We start from the raw sequence: 15485 nt of genomic DNA on the forward strand, positions 1-15485 counted from the left end.
CAAATAGAACATGTCTTGGCCAGACTGTGTGCCTCATTTAGGAAGTAAAGGCAGAGGCAGAGGAAGGGTGGTACAAAATCATGATCACGGTCATGCTCAGTGAGGGAAACCTGCACCTCTGAGCTAAGGATCAAAGGGGACAAGGTGATGACGGACTTTGGATGCTGACTTCCTAGCTACCTTGTCTCCTGGGTACAGCTGGGCAACCTTTGTGATGCTGTAGGTGCCCAAGAAGTCGTAGCCCATGGACGGACCCAATAGTGTCTTGACAGCGGGGATAGCGCTCGAGGCCTCAGGACTTCCCTGGGGGTCCAGTGGTTAGGACTCTGTACTTCCACTGCAGGAGGTGGGGGGGAACGGGTTCAATCCCTGGTTGGGGAACTAGGAACCCACATGCCACGTAGCATGGCCAAAATAACAAAAACAAACAAAAAACAGGCGGCCTCAGCTTTCCTGGGGTCTGCATCCATGCACAAGTGCACAGCAGATTTAAATGTTTATAAATGACAACCACATGACTTCTGTTTATTAATCTGGGGAGCGTTTCACTTTCCTCAAGAACCCATGTATGTCAAGATACAGCAAAGCCCAACTAAATCAACATATAACCAGTAAAAACAAATCAAGTTTTCAGAAGGGCAAATTAAGAACAACTTTTGTTTGTCTGTGGTGTCAGATAGAGAAAAGTTACAACTAAGCAGACGCTCTTTGATGTGCATCCTCAAAGCCCTACTAGTACATCTGCAGCCAAACCCCTGGCTTCAGGACGTGCTCTGCTGGGCCCCTGGCTACCATATTGGTTCCAGATGGAGTTCAAATACTGGAAGGGAGTTTGCCCAAGGGCAGCACCACTGCATTTCTCCTTGGTGTTGTTTGCTGGTACATGTGCTCACATGGCACTAGAGTGAACAATCATGAACCAAGCACAGTGCACTGGACATTTTCCAAAAGTGGACCAGAGAGTCTACTGAAACTCATGGGGATGCCCACCTTTGTCACTGGCTCACATGTATGTCACCATGCACATGATACATATTGTCACTGTGCATCTTTCTCTCCCCCACCCCCTTGCCAGTTTCCCTTCTTTTAAGTAATAACAGCAGCATTCACGCACAGAGCAGTGCAGGAGGCTGTATGAGGTTCAACCTTTCTGTTTATGCAGCACCTCTTGGTAAAAGGTTACACCATTATAATTTACCTGAACTATAATATTTGTCACTACCCAGAATACCCAAGAGAATTATGGTATTTGAACACATAGAAAGGGAAAAGGAGACCCAGGAAGCATTTTTGACTTGACCGGGTTACTCATGTGCTGGAGAGAAGGGGAAATATTAAATATCTGACATTAAATACCTAAGAGAAGACTTAGGATTTCTAGTGCACTGCTGGTGAATGTTTGCCTTCTATGAAGGGAACTTTCAAAGGAGAATGAGGGCTTCCCTGGTGGCGCAGTGGTTGAGAGTCCGCCTGCCGATGCAGGGGACACGGGTTCGTGCCCCGGTCTGGGGAGATCCCACATACCGCAGAGCGGCTGGGCCCCTGAGCCATGGCTGCTGAGCCTGTGCGTCTGGAGCCTGTGCTCTGCAACGGGAGAGGCCACAACAGTGAGAGGCCTGCGTACCGCAAAAAAAAAAAAAAAAAAAAAGGAGAATGAAGGCTATGAAAACACAGTGAGAAAGGATACCTGACATAAGGAAGCAATGGCTGGGGGGTGAAGAAGAGCCTACACCCCTTATAGGAATTATTTTAAGCACCTCGCTGATGATCTTACTTATAACCAGACTCATCTATAACCAGAGCAACAGGATTAGTGTTCATGACCCCAGATTCCCCAGCCTTCACACTTCTGCAAGCTTAATGCCTACTGTAGGGCCAATTCTCAGAAGCTGCTTCTCCCCCTACCCACAGAGCCATCCTTAGCAGTCTGGTGGATACCCGTCTAGATCTTTCCCCATGTTCACCTATCACACACAAACATGGTACACAGACTTGGGGGATGAATGTCTTTCTGCTTTATAACATGAGATCTACTTTTCTCACTAATTAGGAAAATCTCTCCATGTTAACCAGGAGTGATTTAAATTAGTCTTTACATTAGGCTGCATCATATCATAGGCATTCTTATAATATAATTGATACATAATATATAATCAGTTGATACATACTCAATATTTGATACATAATATATAATCAGTTGATACATATATACATATATGTATATATATGTATGTGTATATATATGTATATATATGTAATATATGTATATATATGTAATATATGTATATATGTAATATATGTATATATATGTAATATATGTATATATGTATGTGTATATATGTATATATGTAATATGTGTATATATATGTATATATAATATATATAATATATGATACATATATAATTGATACATAATATATAATCAGTTGATACATACTCAATATTTGGGGTAGTTTTTATAGATTTTGGGGGGCAAAGGAGAGCACTGAAAACAAAGGTACTATAGACACCAAATGTACATACCCTTATACATGTATGCTGGTGTTTTCATTTTTATACTCTATATTCCCAGGAGTGGTAGCGCTGCCTCAAAGAATGTGTACTTTTTAAATAAGAATTGTCAGACTGCTTTCCCCAAAATATAAACAATTCACATTTCCCTCAGGAATGGGTGAGAGTCCCCTTTTATTAGCATCCTTACTACCAGCAGCAAGTGTTTTCTTCTCTTTTTCTTTTCTTTTTTTTTTGATAGTTGGAAGTGGATGGAACATTATTTCACCTACTTACTGGACATCAGAATTTACTCATATGTGAATTGCCTATTCATATCTTTGCCCATTTTCTTGTGGGCTGTTTGAATTTTTCTTATCAATTTACATAGCTTTTTGTATATTAGAGATATTAACCTTAAGGCCATAGTATGATTTACAAATATTGTCTGTATGTGATACTCAACTTGTTAGATTGTTTACATCATCTTGTAGCATAGATAATTTCTTTAAATGGCAACCAGATTACATTCTAGTCCTTCAGTTGCCAAAAAAACAAGAGGAAATCAGCAGAAAATTCCCAGTCTGCAACTGCTAAAATTAAGACTCAAAAACCCACTGAAACATAAACTTGGAAAGGATCCAGTATAAATAAAATGACATGTCCAAAAGTGCACTCTTCACCATTGGCACAAACGTCATTTTTCCCCTTCCCTGGCTGAGAAGAATGTGACTACCCACACAGTAGATAATGTGGCTGGTCCTGCCTGCCCCTTGGGGTGGATGTTACTAAATGTAGCGCTATTTGTAATTCTTAAATCTGGGCAGATTGTTTGGGAGTTTTCAGCTACAAATACTACTCTGTGCTGTCCAGAGGATGGACTTTTTTTTTTATCAGAACAGATACATGGTATGTTTAGCTCAGAAACTATCTCCAGCATTGGGAGAATCAGGAATCCCAAAAGTAAAGCAATGTAGCTGTGTATATGAAATGGGGTGAATCAGAAGGAGAAACTTCTCTCTGTCTCTTTAAAAAAGGTATGTGGCATCAGGGTTTTTCTCTACTTTAGAGATAAAGAAACGAGAAGGCTAGCGTGAGGTACGGTCCACCAGAGAACCGGTTCCTGACATTTTCATTGAGAGTTTGTTTTCCAGCTCTGTCATCTCCCAGAATTTTGCCAGTAATCAAGTCCCAGCCTTTTTCGTTAGGTGGTAAAGTGGGAGAGAAATACATTTATCATTTTAGCTGATCCTTGCAAGCATCTTTTAGTGTTCTTGGGTTGTTTCATCTTGTTGCATTTTTATCGGACTCTCATTGGTATCAACATTAAAGATGCTGTATATTGTTTCTAATCCCAAAAACTGTGGAATAAAATCAGTCTTAAAAAGGATATGAAATGACACACTGGAAAAAAAGTAACTTAATCTTTCGTTCAGCTCATCAGTTTTAACAAGTGCTTGATCACTGTGCCTTACAAATTATGGGTGTCCTTTTCACAACGGTCTCTGTGTGGACTCTGGACGCTCAAACCCATGACTTCTCAACATACAACTCTATATCCTGGCTTACAGCAGAACACATCCGTCTCGGGGAATCTTAATGGCCAGTGTGAAATCTTATTGTCACTAACTAGGAAAAATGAGAGTCCTCAACTTTACATTCATCGGCTCAATGCATTTCTCTTTGACAGAAATCAAAATTCTAAGCCACTGATAAAATTCTGGTGGCATCCTAAGATTTGTATCTTTCAGCCTTTTACAAAAGGTATTAACAATGCAAGTGGGGTTCACTAGAATCCTTGCAGGGAATCAGACACTGAGTGGCTCTCTGGCCTGCATCATTATCCGCTGCATTACTATTAACAGCATGTCATAGAGTCTCTTACCCAGCACATTGCAATGTTCACAGAGATTCATTTAGTCAACAGATATGCAGATGGCTGCCAGAACTGACGTTCACAATGTGAAATTCGCTGGCAAAAACATTCCCCAGGCCTCCTAAATACTGAACTTTCACTAGCCCACGGTCCCTGGAAAAAAATATGATGACAGTAATGAAAAGAGCACACTGAGGGATGAGGGAATAGTAGCACACAGTTTTAATTTCAGAAAGTAGCATGTTGTTAATAAAGAAAACTGGGTAGGTCGTTAAAACCCACGTCACACCTTGCCCCATGCCTCCCAAGGCTCAACTGGCAAGAGACTGTTTTTGAGAAACGGTGGGAACCAGAACTGCTGATCGGAAGAAAAAGCAAAATAAAGGCTGAAAAGAAATTACATTACATCACATACAGTTGACCCTCTTATCAGCGATTTCCATATCTGCAATGCAACCAGCCACAGATCAATCTGGGGAAACTGAGGACCAACTGTGTTCACTGCACTCCACCATTTAATATAAGGGACTTGAGCATCCTCGGATTTGGGTATCCGGGAGGTCCCAGAACTAATCCCCTGCAGGTACCAAGGGACCACTCTACTTCACTGTAAGGACATGACCTTATTTCCCATAACCAGAATGGCCTTTTAGGTTACAACAGTGAAGAATTTTGCTGCTAACATGTTGAATGAAATCCCTCAAGGGCAGAATTACCTTTGGGACTTTTTGTCCCTTTCAAGATCACTTCTGAAGTATCAAAGCACTAGTACGTCAAGTGGAATATTGTGAAGTGCTCTCCAAGGGATACCAGCCCCCTGCTCAAAGCCTCCAACACCCACGGTTCTGCCTGAGGTGCCCTTTTACTCGCTACAGTCTCTCCTGGGTGAAAGGCCTGGACTTGAAATACTGTCAAATATGGAGGTGACTCCACAATACTGGTCTCTGGTCCCAATCATCCCCAGACAGTCCAGACTCACATATATGATTGCTTATTCTCTCTGACCTTCAACCCCAGTTTTATATGACCCTAGGATAATCCCTGACTTTCCTTCCAAAATCTACACAAGTCCCCAGAACTTCTGTCTCAGTAAATGGTCCACAATCCAACAACCTACTCAAACCTAAAGCTTACTATGGCTCCTAATTTTTCTTCCCCTCTCCCCCAGTGCCCAAGCCACCAGAGTACCTCTGACCCTGCTTCTAGAAACGTGCCACATCCATCCAGTTTCTCCACCAAAACCCTAGACGGTACCACCACCATGCCTCGCCCGGTCCCCTGTGATGGCCAGCTAGCTGGTCGTCCTTCTTCCCCTCTTGCTGCTCTACAATCCGTTTTCTCCATGGCGACCACGAAAATTTAAATGACAATTTAAAAATGCAAATACATCCTGTCCCACTGCTACTTCGGCAAAGGTTTCCCAATGCCCATAATAAATATCGAGGTGTCCTGTCCTGTCATACAAAGTGCTATGCACCCTAACACTTGCCCATCTCTTGCTCTGCATTCACACCACTCTCCCCTTCCCCACTGCACACAGGTGTCCCAAAGTTGCCCCCTAGTCACTGCCTATCACGTGACCCTATCTAGATTCTCCACATTGTACTTACCACTATATGTTACTATTAGCGTTTATAATCTAACTCTCCCCCAAAACATACATTCCATGAGAAGTAGGAGGCTTCATATTAGCCTGTATATCATCAATACCTAAAAGAGTTCCTACCCTGTGTGTACTCAATAAAGATCTGTTTGGAGAGATCAGGTGGGTGGACACAGGTTATTTCTCCTTGTCACTTTCCTTGCAATTTTCAAGAAAATGGTTAGTGTGTTACAACAATAATAGAAACACAATTTCCAACCCGACATTAATTGGGATGCCCCTGATGACCCCCGTGTACAGGAAGAGATGCTTCAGAGGCACCATGTGTTTATACAGATGTTTTATCCATGATGGATTTTTGTTTAAGATTAACCACCAATCATGTGTTTTCTGCAAGGAAATTACACAGGGAGAGTGGGTTCCAACCCTCAAAATACTTGCTGCCTCAGTGAAATAAAACCAAGATACTATGTGCAGAAACCTATAGCTGCTTTTAAATAACATTTAGGATAGGTGCGTCTATTGCTTTATAATTCTTCTCTGTAATAGTCTGCCATGGGAGCTCCCTTGGTGACCATTATAAAATAAAGGGTGTAAAACACACTGTGGATTCAAAGGTTATAAATTATTCACTGGGGTCGGCGTCCAAGTAACCTCTAAATTACCTTAGCAAGTTTCTTAACCTCTCCACGCCTTGGTTTACTCATTTCTAAACTGTGGATAATATTAGAACCTGCTGTGTATGGTTGCTGAGAAGATGAAACGATATAAATAAAGCAGTTATACCAGTGCCTGGGATGTAGGGTGTGCTCAAATAACTTTAGCCACTGGTATGAATTATTGCTAAGTTAGTACCAGTGGTTTATAACATGTTCCATATTATGAAATGCTGGAGAACCTCTATCAAATTTCTATTATCATTTCCACATTACAAGGGGCTGTTCAATGACCTCCTCTTTTTAACTGGTCCAAGTCCTTCAGACCCAAACATGCAGGCAGGTGGAGGTGACATAGAATATTTACACTCCACACTTTCTACGCTCGGGGAACTGGCCTGCATTCAGAAAAAGAAGAACCTACTCCAAATCAATAGTCTTCACAAACCATGCACCTGTGGTTAGAAATGTTAGCTGTAGGTATCTCTGACCAGTCAGGATTTGCTTAAGAAAACAAAAATGACCTTGTAAATGCTCTTCCATAAAAACAAAACTTGAACCAGAAAATAACAGTCAAAGTTAGAGTATACATGACACTTAACATTATAACCACAGAACAAAGTTAGACCATCATAATTCACTTTTCTTATTATTGCTATTATTATGACATCCCAGAAAAAACTTCTAAGACCTTGACACCACCCTAATTCCATCTGGATTATGAAATAATCTTAGACGAGCATAAAAGCACATAAAATAGAAAGCTGCAAAAGAAATGTAATCAGCTCCTAGAAATATAGCAGTGGAATGATCAGGTTAGCATATAACTACATATCAAATAGAGTTAAGAAGGAATTCCAGAAAAAAAAGAGAAAAGTCATAGTTGGGAGCAAAGAACTAGATTTGCCTACTAAAAATATGCTTGCTTCAGTGAAGATATTTCAGAATGAGCATTTGTATGGGAAACACGTGGTCATTCCATGCTTCACTGATGTTGTTCCTTCTTCTTTGGGTCCTACTGTGTGCCTGGCCTGTGGAAGCTTCCTACCTGCTGGTCACAGCTCAGCTCAGAACATGTGTATGTGTTCAGGGATGGGGGATAAAAATGGTGGCCGGCGGTCCACACCATCCAATGAAAACCATTGTGTGTATATGTGTATGTGCACGTGCTTGTAGCACCAAGTCAGTGAAAGATCATTTAAAAGGTGCTGCACAGCTGTGGATCCTTCAGCAGCTATCAATTAACTTATCAGAAACTCATAATTAAGCCACGAAGCTGGGCTTTAGTACACTGTTTTAGACATTTATTTCATTGATTGTATTCCTGCCTTAGTGACCTTCATGAGCTCAAGGCTAGTGCTATCTGTGCCTTTATCTACAAACCTATATATCTATCAACATATCTGTATCTATTTATATCTATCTCTCTATCTACCTACCTGTCTATAGATATACATATTCAACTGACTCAGAGTTGTGCTCCCAGCATAGCAGGGACTCTGTAAAGGCACATCAGTGCTGTTGTTTGAACATGCACATCCCTGATATCTGCTTTACAGGAAATACGACTTCAGAGTTCTGAGCCTGGTCAGCCCCATAACCTAAGAGTCATGCTACTCTGTGCTATTTTTACATTTAATAATACGTACTCCTTGAAGACAGATACATATGAAATTCCAGTGCAATACTAAGAGTGCGTGTGAACACTCAATTTAAGAAAAGTTAATGCCAGGAAGAAACAGACACCTGATCCTGCTGCATGGTGGAGGGGGCCATTGGTCTTGGTCTATGTGATACTAGACTACTGCCAACTTCTCCTCTAGTTATCTTCTCGACTCATAGACAAGCATCAGGGAGAAACAGACTCCGGAAGGATTGTGCAGTCTTTCCTCTCTAAGAAGTACTATGAATGATGTGCACTTACACTAGAAAGCAGCAAACACTCTGGAAAAACAGTGGAATGAATGGCCTCAGCTGGACAATATGGGGACAGTCCATAATGGCTACCACAAATCTAATTATTTAATTATTGCAAAATCATGAAATAAGCATCTTAAATCAAACATAGCATAATCAGAAGGCTGGAGGAGCACATTCTTATCACACTCTTAAGGACCATTACAGTAAATCATGTTTTACAAAATTTCGGTTGGAATCACTTCACTAAATAACACGTACGTATTCAGTGCTTATTGTGTGTTGAGTATGGGGAAGATGAACACAATCAAGTCAAGGGTTTCCTGGTCTGAAAAGGAAAGACTGAGTGTTTACAAGGAACAGTACAATGAATCCAACTTTAAATTACCATTGTAGGGACATGCCCAGGAATGTGGGGACACAAAGGATGTGCCACGTAATTTATCTAGCCATGGATACAGAAGATAAGGGTCTATAGAGGAGGTGACATGTGAATTGAGAATCGGTGAACAAGTAAGTACCCACCTGCTGGACAATATGGGGAAAATTATACCAAATACACTAAACTCTGGTTGGGGGTAGAGGGTGAATAATCCCATTCCTTCCTCTTGCAGACAATCTCATGTACTTCCAGTTCTGTATCCTAATTCGAAGTAGGGTTTTTCTTATCCAGTTTGAAAAATCCCAAAAGATCCATCCATCCATCTACCCAACCAATAAACATTGACAGCTTTTATGTCTCAGGCCATTCGCTATGCCTGAAGATAGAGCAATGATCAAATAAGGCAAAAATCCCTGCCCTCATGGAGCCTACATTATGGGTAGGGCAGAACTTATTCAAATGGTGAGGATGGCGGGGGAAGAGGTGAAGTCAAGGCACTGAACCCTTCGGACTCCAGTAGGGAAGGGAGATGAGCAGTTGAGGTAAATGGCCAGAGATGTGGAGTGACACCAGGGAATGGTGGTGTCCTGAAGCCAGATGGAGCAAGTGCTTCAAGGAGCTGAGAAGGAGGGATTATACTGTACAAACGCTGCTGACACTGTCACGTGTGATGCTGCCTGCACGTCGACCACTGGATGTAGCAACATAGCAGGATTGATGGAAGGACTGTGTGGTCCAAGTGGGTTCCAGAGGAAGTGGACACACAGGAATTGAGGATAATAATTACAAACAAATGCTTTCAAGGAATTTTTCTGTACAGAGAAGAGAATTAGGTCATAGCTGGAGGGGAAATTCAAGCCAACACTTCATTTATTTTTAATGGTTTAATGTTTGCATTCCTATTGGAAAGATCCAACAGAGCTGGGAAAATAAAAACTGATGATGCAAGAAACAAAGGGTCTTTGAGTAGAAGAGAAGGAATGGGATTTTGGTGTCCAAGCGGGAGTCTTGGCCTCAAGTAGAACTGTTCAGAGTGGCCACCAGGTGGGATGTGTGATTGGCCAGTTGGGGCAAGAGCCTCACCATCACTGTAGCAAGGATGTGACTTTCTATGGAAGGAGGAAGAAGAGCTCTCAAAGGCTGTGAAGCTGTGAGCAGGGCGGTCACCTCCCCCCATGCCCCCCAAAAATTCTGAGCAATGATAAACAATTTAGATACACCCACCTAATTCCTCAACGCTGGAAGTGGAAGATCTGATCACTATTTTGAGACATTGTTATACGAGAATATGCTGGTATTTACTTCCCAGAACCTCCTGACCATCTCTCCAACCTTTGCTTTTTCTGCTTTGGTTTAACCAAGAGTGGTTACTGCCCAAGCTTTACGCAAAAGCAAATGAAACAAAATGACTCTGCTCCCTTTGTGGCCTGGGAGGCTAAAACAGACACAAACACACATGAAAACCGCATGAAAGGCCCCAGTGGATAAAACATGAACTGATTAGGTTTGTAACCCTGCAGCTATAGAAGCCTCTCCAACACTCTGATCTGGAGACCACAAGGCAGGAAAACCTCAAGTCCCCTGAAATCCAAAAATCCAAACATGGGGTCATTTTTATGCCCTTTGGAGATTTCTGCCAAAAAAATATCTTACGCACAGTTTAATCAAGGGGGCAGTATCCTCACACACACACACACATAAAGCTTCAAATCCAAGCAATTAAGCCCACACACCTCTGCCCCTCAAATCGGTGTCTGAGAATGAACAGTACACATATGCCATTCCCAGCCCGACTTAAACACAAAACGAAGGAAAGAACATGGATTCTGAACTTCACCACACATCTGTGACTCACAAATATGTATAGTAGTCACAAAGCCGGGACAATAACACACTTGGCAGTTACTCCCCTAAACAAGCAATTAAAAAAGGCCAAAATTCCAACAGGGAAGAGAACAGGAGAGAAAGCAAGGTTTCCCCAGCTCCCTAACGGGAACTCCAATTTCTCCTCGCGTGGATAATGGAAGCAGACAATTCTCCTGTCCATGGACTTAGCTAATGTGGAGTGAGATGCACACAACAAAACAGATCAGATCTGCATGGGGCCTTTCCAGATCACCTCATGGAGATTTTCCATCCGGCTGACTAGGCAATGGGACAAGAATAATAAGATGTGGAGACCACAGCTTTAGGATTCCAGACTTTATTGAGAATGACAGGCTAAATCTTGATTCCCCAAATACAACCACGCAGTGTGTTTAAGCAACAGCTTACCTTGCATCAATAATATACATAGAAATGCATTGCAAATACCACAAAATAGAATTCATATCAGCACAGCAGCACCACCTGAAACAATGACAGCAAAACTCAGAATTTTACAGCCAACAAATCTAGAAAACTAAGGAAAGATGGAGACTTGAGTTGGGGTTCAATCTTTCCAGGTTCACGTCATCTCAGAAAGAGAAATCTAGCTAATTCTCTATCTTTTGGAACTTATAAACTATGAAACCATTATGGTAGGCACATGAAAATTAATAATGAAATTAATATTTTAGGTAAGTGCTTTAAAAGTCAACAAGTGAAGACATCAACCAATACACATGAGATTCAACCAGTGTTGCCTTGGTCTTTCAGATGCACCACAGAACGTTTAATGCAAACACCAAAAGTTAGGAACAGAAATGAAACAAGAGGAAAAACACTGAGATATGACTTAATACTGCTCAGCATAATGAGTTAAGTTCTATTAAATAAAAAATGTGAAATACAGTTGTTAAAAAAATAGGTAAAATGCAAAAGTTAACCATTCCCTGACCAAAAGAGGAAAGTAAAAGAATGAAAGAATTTCAGTTGTCTGGGTGTAAACTTGGTCTCTATTTGTAGGATGAAGCAATGTGTCATTGAGATCTCTCATTCCTACAAATATTTTGATTGTCTGAACATATTCCTTAGATTAACATTGTCAGATAACTTTTGTCAGAGAGCTAAAAGAGAGGCACAATAAAACTATGAGAATTACAAAAAATGATAGCTATTCTTAAATAACTGAACTCTTTCCTGAATGAAAGAATTGAATATTTTTAATAACATCAGAAGAAAGTAAAGGAAAATTTTTATTAAATTTCTAAGCACTGGTGAAACAATTATGAAGGAACTATTTGGCAACACTAAAATAAACTTCTTTAAACTTAAAAGGATAAAGCTAACAAGCAAATAGAGTGGGGGGAAATGACAACAAAGGGTTAATATTCTTTTTTTTTTTTTTTTTTTTTGCGCTAAGCAGGCCTCTCACTGTTGTGGCCTCTCCCGTTGCGGAGCACAGGCTCAGGACGCGCGCAGGCTCAGCGGCCATGGCTCACAGACCCAGCCGCTCCGCGGCATGTGGGATCTTCCCAGACCGGGGCACAAACCCGTGTCCCCTGCATCGGCAGGCAGACTCTCAACCACTGCACCACCAGGGAAGCCCACGGTTAATATTCTTAAAAATAAATTCTGTTAATATCTGTAAGAAAATGCTGAATCTCAAGAACTAAATGGGTATAAAATAAGGACTAACAATTCTTTCACACATGTAAGTTCCCTTTCTACTTTCTCTCTCTCTCTCTCTGTCTCCCCCTTCTCAAAAAATGGCTAATTATCACAAAAAGTTTTTACAAATCTACCAAATACCATAATGACTAAACAATAGAACATATAAAAGGAAGCAATACTATTAAATTGATTAAAAAATTAATGATGATAATGATAGTAAGGTTTTAGCAAAACAAACTCTCTAACATATTATTGGTGAAGTATAAATGTCTAGGACACTTCTGCAAAGCCGACTGGCAATCTGATTAAAACTCACTGGCTCTGAAATAGCAAAGCAACTACAGCTATTCTGACTTAATGAATTAACCTTCAATTAAAAAAAAAGCTTTATAATAATAGCTGATATTATGAAGCATCTACTTTATGCTCCAAAATTTCTACTCTTCATAAGGTAGCGATAGCGTGAGGTGTAAAAAACCAGAAAGCAGCAGTGGAATCCAGGTGTCTGCTACACTCCCCTTGTCATGATCCTTTCACATTGTCTATGATTTTTGTTAACTGAAAATCATATATACCTCCAGCAAAGAAGAAGCAGTTAAATTACATTATAGTGTCTTTACATGATAGAATATTATGATGCATTAAAATGAGATTTATTAACAATTTTCAATAAGATGATATAGGCAAAATTTTATGTCTAGTGTTATTTCAACTCTGTAAAACATTCACAAAAGACTACATTAACTGACAGCAGTGATTGTCTTTGGTGGAGGCATTATGGGTGAATTTTCCCCTTCTTTTACATAATTTCCATAAGTAGCATTCACTATTTTAATCCTTTTTTTCATATTTTTAAACTGCAAAACTACAACATTCCTGAGAAAACTTTAGATAGTGAATATATGGCTCGTAAAGGGCAAACACCCTCAACCCCAGAGATAATCTACTGAGAGTTTGGTATGTACTGGTCTATGTTCTAGCAGACTTTGTAGCACACAGGCACTTGTGTGCAGAGACGGTGTGTGTGTGTGTGTTTAAGATGAATGGGATTCTATTGAATATATTATTCTGCAACCTGCTTTTTCCAGTTAATAAGGTACCATACACAGCTTTCCAATACTTTTATAATCTGAATTTTACTTTTTATATCATTGCCATTAAAGCGAAGAACACTTTTCCGTTACTTGTGGAACAAGTACCAAGGGACGAGGGGCTCTGGAAAAAGGCACATCTTCAAAAGTGATCCTACATCAGGCTCACGGGCTTGCTACAGTTACTTATTTCTATGAAAGAATAGGACAGGTCCCTGCTTAAACTCCTTCAGGAAACACAAATTAACTGGCTTTGCTTTACCCGTCTTGCTAGATGATAAGCAGTGAGATAGAGAGCCAAACAAGCCTTGAGGTGTCAGAAGTATCCTTTTGTAAGAAAAAGTTAAACAGAAAAAGTTAAACAAAAAACAAACCTACTTCATCTGATGTATGTGGCCAAGGGTATGGCCGTGATTTAAGTATGTCAATCTTGTTCAAACTTGACTCTTGTAAACATCTGCTTTTGCTCAGAATAAAAGATGAAGATTTGATACCAGAACACTTCTGTGCAACATAATTACAAGACAGCCCAAGATAATTGCATATTTGCCCTAATATGTATAAGCAGCAGCATGTATAAGGCTACAAAATAAAAATGTCACATTTAGAAATTATATGGAGACCAAAATAGGAAATGCTACCTGAACTTATTTTGTAAATGAGCTATACATTCTGGATTACCAAAATATTCTTGATCAGGCCCTGTTTTGAGCAGAGCTATAGTCTAGGTGCTTGGACTTAGACTAATACACTAGAGGTGCTTGGACTTAGACTATACACTAGAGGCATGCCGACCATGGAAAGCATTGCACCAAATGCACTCACTCCAAGGAGTAGGTTTTTGCAGCTACAGTAGACTTCATTAAAAGTGGGTTATGATTAAATTCTGAGCATCCAAGCTAAATTTTGTTAAGGGACTCATACCTACTGGCCACTAAAACACTCTCACTCTCTGCACTGGGATCTTTGAGCACTGCATGTAGACCAGGGCTCAGTGAACTACAGCCTGTGGGGCAAATCCAGCTCAGCTTGACAACAGTCTTTGTAAATAAGTTCTACTGGAACACAGCTACGTTTGCTCATTTACATATATCATCTGTGGCTGCTTTAGGCTACAACACAGCGCTGAGTTGGTGTAACAGAGATGATATGGCCAGCAAATCCTAAAATGTTTTCAGAAAAGGTTTACCATCTCCTGATACAGACTGCTGTTTGAAAAACTGATTTCTCACTATTTATTGTGAGCTTTTCTTTAAGGACCTGAGTATTTCCAGTACAGCATAAAAGTGTGTCTGTCCTTATTCTCAGGAGCCATTTTTAGTGCTAAGAGGTAGTACTGGGTTAGGGCTTAGAACATAGGTTCACATCACAGCTCTGCCTCTGACCGCTTGTCAGATCTTGAGCTGATTACTTAACTTCTCTGTGCTTTCACTTTCTTTCTGGAAGCCTGCTCATTCATTCACTGCCATTCTTAACAGCAGATATAAGTGATGCTCACCAACCATCACAGTACCTCAATCTATAAAACCGTTGGCTTCTTCATTTCCCACTGGAGCGTCCGACTTACCAAGGAGGGAAGGGATGGAGTGTTTCCTTGATCATGTATCACACAAAGGATCCACAGTCACTCGGCCAGGGCAGCCCAACTCTCACATACCAGTGCTTCAAAAAAGAAAAGAAAAAAAAACAGAGATTCTATTAACCCATTTTAAAAGAGGCCATGGTCATTTTTTATCGTTTCTGGAAAGTTCCATGAATGCCTTGCACAGCCAGCTGCTTTGGCAAGGCTGAGCACAGAACAACAGAACAACTTGGAAATCACAAATGTGACAGCCCTAGCCTCGTATCCCATGCACCAATGGACTTCTTTCTTCAGAAAAGAAGAAATAAAAATTCAAATATTGTTAATATACGAGAACAAATCTCATGAAACTAA

At 40.5% G+C, this 15485-nt stretch overlaps 1 protein-coding gene across 6 annotated transcripts in view; it reads right to left on the reverse strand.

The window, feature by feature from the left end:
* The window catches only part of SEMA5A (semaphorin 5A), a 477874-nt gene that overhangs the window by 340613 nt on the left and 121776 nt on the right, over nucleotides 1–15485 (reverse strand). For all 6 annotated transcript variants that reach the window (XM_079918531.1, XM_079918532.1, XM_079918535.1 and 3 more), the window contains one exon: nucleotides 15117–15211. The gene's annotated coding sequence lies outside the window, so the exon portion shown is untranslated. The remainder of the gene's footprint in view (nucleotides 1–15116; nucleotides 15212–15485) is intronic.

Source organism: Stenella coeruleoalba (assembly GCF_951394435.1).
Source record: "Stenella coeruleoalba genome assembly, chromosome: 3".
Taxonomy (NCBI): Eukaryota; Metazoa; Chordata; class Mammalia; order Artiodactyla; family Delphinidae; genus Stenella; species Stenella coeruleoalba.